Genomic DNA, 6,000 nt, shown 5'->3' on the forward strand with positions numbered 1-6,000 from the left:
ATATATATATATATATACTATATACATATACATATATATATATATATATATATATATATATATATATATATATATATATATATAATTATGATGCAGTACTTATATTGTAAATTTATTTTAAATGCTATAAAACATACACAACATACATCCATTTTCTGCCACTGGTCCCATTAAAATATATTGTTATTATAAAATTCACAATAAAATATTAATATTATTACAATAGATATTAATTTATATTTGTTGGAACTTGATCCACTTTAGATTGTGTAAAAATAAAAAAAATGTCGTTTTTCTATATCTATAATAGTCTTTCCCTGTAGGAAAGACTAATTATTATCTAATAATTAGTTTAGCAATGAAAATGTGAATCACATGTTCACGGTTTGTCTTTCCCGAAAACTTTTATGAGATGTTGCCGTGTCATCACAGGTGTGATAACAGAATATCCAGAAAGTCCAAAGTCTCAAAAAGTTCCAACAAAAGTTATATGGCCATCCTGAACCACACCTTACGTACAAGAAAACTATACAGTACAACAGTAGTTTTAATACCTTACTCCATCCATCCATCCATCATCTTCCGCTTATCCGAGGTCGGGTCGCAGGGGCAGCAGCCTAAGCAGGGAAGCCCAGACTTCCCTATCTCCAGCCACTTCGTCCAGCTCTTCCCGGGGGATCCCGAGGCGTTCCCAGGCCAGCCGGGAGACATAGTCTTTCCAACGTGTCCTGGGTCTTCCCCGTGGCCTCCTACCAGCTGGACGTGCCCTAAACACATCCCTAGGGAGGCGTTCGGGTGGCATCCTGACCAGATGCCCGAACCACCTCATCTGGCTCCTCTCGATGTGGAGGAGCAGCGGCTTTACGTTGAGCTCCTCCCGGATGGCAGAGCTTCTCACCCTATCTCTAAGGGAGAGCCCCGCCACCCGGCGGAGGAAACTCATTTCGGCCGCTTGTACCCGAGATCTTATCCTTTCGGTCATGACCCAAAGCTCATGACCATAGGTGAGGATGGGAACGTAGATCGACCGGTAAATTGAGAGCTTTGCCTTCCGGCTCAGCTCCTTCTTCACCACAACGGATCGATACAACGTCCGCATTACTGAAGACGCCGCACCGATCCGCCTGTCGATCTCACGATCCACTCTTCCCCCACTCGTGAACAAGACTCCTAGGTACTTGAACTCCTCCACTTGGGGCAGGGTCTCCTCCCCAACCCGGAGATGGCACTCCACCCTTTTCCGGGCGAGAACCATGGACTCGGACTTGGAGGTGCTGATTCTCATTCCGGTCGCTTCACACTCGGCTGCGAACCGATCCAGTGAGAGCTGAAGATCCCGGCCAGATGAAGCCATCAGGACTACATCATCTGCAAAAAGCAGAGACCTAATCCCGTGGCCACCAAACCGGAACCCCTCAACGCCTTGACTGCGCCTAGAAATTCTGTCCATAAAAGTTATGAACAGAATCGGTGACAAAGGGCAGCCTTGGCGGAGTCCAACCTTCACTGGAAACGTGTCCGACTTACTGCCAGCAATGCGGACCAAGCTCTGACACTGATCATACAGGGAGCGGACTGCCACAATAAGACATTCCGATACCCCATACTCTCTGAGCACTCCCCACAGGACTTCCCGAGGGACACGGTCGAATGCCTTCTCCAAGTCCACAAAGCACATGTAGACTGGTTGGGCAAACTCCCATGCACCCTCAAGAACCCTGCCGAGAGTATAGAGCTGGTCCACAGTTCCACGACCAGGACGAAAACCACACTGTTCCTCCTGAATCCGAGGTTCGACTATCCGGCGAAGCCTCCTCTCCAGTACACCTGAATAAACCTTTCCGGGAAGGCTGAGGAGTGTGATCCCACGATAGTTGGAACACACCCTCCGGTCCCCCTTCTTAAAGAGAGGGACCACCACCCCGGTCTGCCAATCCAGAGGTACCACCCCCGATGTCCACGCGATGCTGCAGAGTCTTGTCAACCAAGACAGCCCCACAGCATCCAGAGCCTTAAGGAACTCCGGGCGGATCTCATCCACCCCCGGGGCCTTGCCGCCGAGGAGCTTTTTAACTACCTCAGCGACCTCAGCCCCAGAAATAGGAGAGTCCACTACAGATTCCCCAGGCACCGCTTCCTCAAAGAAAGACGTGTTGGTGGGATTGAGGAGGTCTTCGAAGTATTCCCTCCACCGATCCACAACATCCGCAGTCGAAGTCAGCAGAACACCATCCGCACCATACACGGTGTTGATAGTGCACTGCTTCCCCTTCCTGAGGCGCCGTATGGTGGTCCAGAATCGCTTCGAAGCCGTCCGGAAGTCGTTTTCCATGGCTTCCCCGAACTCTTCCCATGTCCGAGTTTTTGCCTCCGCGACCGCTAAAGCTGCACACCGCTTGGCCCGTCGGTACCCGTCCACTGCCTCCGGAGTCCTATGAGCCAAAAGAACCCGATAGGACTCCTTCTTCAGCTTGACGGCATCCCTCACTGCTGGTGTCCACCAACGGGTTCTGGGATTACCGCCACGACAGGCACCAACAACTTTGCGGCCACAGCTCCAATCAGCCGCCTCGACAATAGAGGTTCGGAACATGGTCCACCTTACTATGTTGTATAAAATAGCTGCATTACCGTCTTTATGATGTCTAAAGCAAACACGTCAATCGTATTATCCTTCCGTCATGACTGTGTGTGTACGTGCAGGAAATACATGTGCTGAAGTGAATAATATTTATATAGAGCTTTTTTGGAGTGACTCAAAGCGCTTTACATAGTGAAACCCAACATCTAAGTTACATTTAAACCAGTGTGGGTGGCACTGGGAGCAGGTGGGTAAAGTGTCTTGCCCAAGGACACAACGGCAGTGACTAGGTGGGCAGAAGCGGGGATCGAACCTGGAACCCTCAAGTTGCAGGCACGGCCACTCTACCAACCGAGCTATACCAATCATCTGTCACTCATATCTATATAATAATTTGTGCCTACCAACTGTACCATACAAATATTTTCTTTAGTCCAGTACCTACCGTTTAGTTTGTATAGGCACCGTTTGTATAATATACATGTTGTGTAGTATATGTACCAACCATATACCACACATGCAATATTAATCATATGGATGTACCATTCATAAACTATTTACAATACCCAAAATCAGTGAAGTTGTTACGTCGTGTAATTCATAAATAAAAACAGAATATAATGATTTGCAAATCCTTTTTAACTTATATTCAATTGAATAGACTGCAAAAACAAGATATTTAATGTTCAAACTGAGAAACTTAATTTTCTTTTTTGCAAATAATCATTAACTTAGAATTTAATGGCAGCAACACATTGCAAAAAAGTTGGCACAGGGGGATTTTTACCACTGTGTTACATGGCCTTTCCTTTTAAAAACACTCAGTAAATGTTTGGGAACTGAGGAGACCAATTTTTGAAGCTTTTCAGGTGGAATTATTTGCTTGATGTACAGTTTAAGTTGTTCAACAGGTCTGGATTACAGACAGGCCAGTCTCGTACCAGCACTATTTTACTATGAAGCCTTGCTGTTGTAACATGTGGCTTGGCATTGTCCTGCTGGAATAAGCAGGGGCGTCCATGATAACAATGCTTGGATGGAAAAATATGTTGCTCCAAAACTTGTATGTACCTTTCAGCATTAATGGTGCCTTCACAGATGTATAAGTCACCCATGCTTTGGGCACTAATACACCCCCATACCATCACAGATGCTGGCTTTTGAACTTATAGCCTATAACAGTCTGGATGGTAATTTTCCTCTTTGGTCCGGAGGACACGACGTCCACAGTTTCCTAAAACTTTTTGAAATGTGGACTTGTCAGACCACAGAACACTTTTCCACTTTGCATCAGTCCATCTTAGATGAGCTCCGGGCGCAGCGAAGCCGGCGACGTTTCTGGGTGTTGCTGACAAATGGTTTTCGTTTCGAATAGTAGAGCTTTAACTTGCACTTATAGATGTAGCGACAAACTACAGTTACTGACAGTGGTTTTCTGAAGCGTTCCTGAGCCCATGTGGTGATATCCTTTACACACTGATGCCAACCATATACCGTTCAGGCAATGTTGTATACTAGTATGTACCTTTAATTGACCTACTGTATACAATATAGTAGTATTTACGTTCTATTGACCAACAATGTACTGTAATATAGTAGTATGCACCCTCCCTATACCATTCATACCATCCAATATATGATTTACCTTCAATTAAACATTATTGCAATTTAGTATAAGAATTGACCTTCAAAATAATACACTTTGTCATATACCTCCATATATGCAGTTGTGTGTACAGCATTGTCCATTGATCCACCAAGCAATATAGTATACTAGTACAACTGTATATACCATCCATGCATCATAGTATCTTTGTATGTACCTTTCATGCATTAATTTATACTAGTGTAGTGTGTACCTTCCATTGACCTACTAGTACACTATGCTAATATGTAGCCTACCTTCTATTGGCCCACAATGCAATTCAGTATACTAGTATGTACCTTCTATGCATTTAGTATTGTAGTATGTACCCTCCATGCATGATAGTATACTAGTATGTACCTTCCATTGACCCAATAGTACACTTTACTAACATGTGGCCCACAATGCTATATAGTAAACTAGTACATGCATTATAGTATACTAGTATATACCTTCCATGCCTTATGGAATACTAGTATGTATCTTCCATTGAATATACTATAGGGTAGGCTATGTACTAGTATATAGCCTACCCTGATTGACCCACAATGCAATATACAAACCCAGTTTCCATATGAGTTGGGAAATTGTGTTAGATGTCAATATAAACAAAATACAATGATTTGCAAATCCTTTTCAACCCATATTCAGTTGAGTATGCTACAAAGACAACATATTTGATTTTCAAACTGATAAACATTTTTTTTTTGCAAATAATCATTAACTTTAGAATTTGATGCCAGCAAAACGTGACAAAGAAGTTGGTAAAGGTGGCAATAAATACTGATAAAGTTGAGGAATGCTCATCAAACATTTATTTGGAACACCCCACAGTGAAAGCCATTTATCAACAACATCCAGAAACGCCGCCGGCTTCTCTGGGCCCGAGATCATCTAAGACGGACTGATGCAAAGTGGAAAAGTGTTTTTTGGTCTGACCTGCGCTGAGTCTACACTTGAAATTGTTTTTGGAAATATTCGATATTGTGTCATCCGGACCTAAGGGGAAGCGAACCATCCAGACTGTTATCGATTCAAAGTTCAAAAGCCAGCATCTGTGATGGTAGGGGGGTGCATTAGTGCCAAAGGCATGGGTAACTTACACAACTGTGAAGGCACCATTAATGATGAAAGGTACATACAGGTTTTGGAACAACATATGCTGCCATCTAGGCACCGTCTTTTTCATGGACGCCCCTGCTTATTTCAGCAAGACAATGCCAAGCCACATTCAGCAAGTGTTAAAACAGCGTGGCTTCATAAAAAAAGAGTGCGGGTACATTCCTGGCCCGCCTGCAGTCCAGACCTGTCTCCCATCGAAAATGTGTGGCGCATTATGAAGCGTAAAATAAAACAGCGGAGACCCCGGACTGCTGAACGGCTGAAGCTCTACATACAACAAGAATGGGAAAGAATTCCACTTTCACAGCTTCAACAATTAGTTTCCTCAGTTCCCAAACATTTATTGAGTGTTGTAAAAATAAAAGGTGATGTAACACAGTGGTGAACATGCTCTTTCCCAACTACTTTGGCACGTGTTGCAGCCATGAAATTCTAAGTTAATTGTTGTTTGCAAAAAAAAATAATGTTTATGAGTTTGAACACCAAATATCTTGTCTTTGTAGTGCATTCAATTGAATATGTGTTGAGAAGGATTTGCAAATCATTGTATTCCGTTTATATTTACATCTAACACAATTTCCCCACTCATATGGAAACGGGGTTTGTAGTATGTACCTTCTATGCATTATGGAATACTAGTATTTATCATCCA

The sequence above is a fragment of the Nerophis ophidion genome, linkage group LG08 (assembly GCF_033978795.1).
Source record: "Nerophis ophidion isolate RoL-2023_Sa linkage group LG08, RoL_Noph_v1.0, whole genome shotgun sequence".
Lineage (NCBI taxonomy): Eukaryota > Metazoa > Chordata > Actinopteri > Syngnathiformes > Syngnathidae > Nerophis > Nerophis ophidion.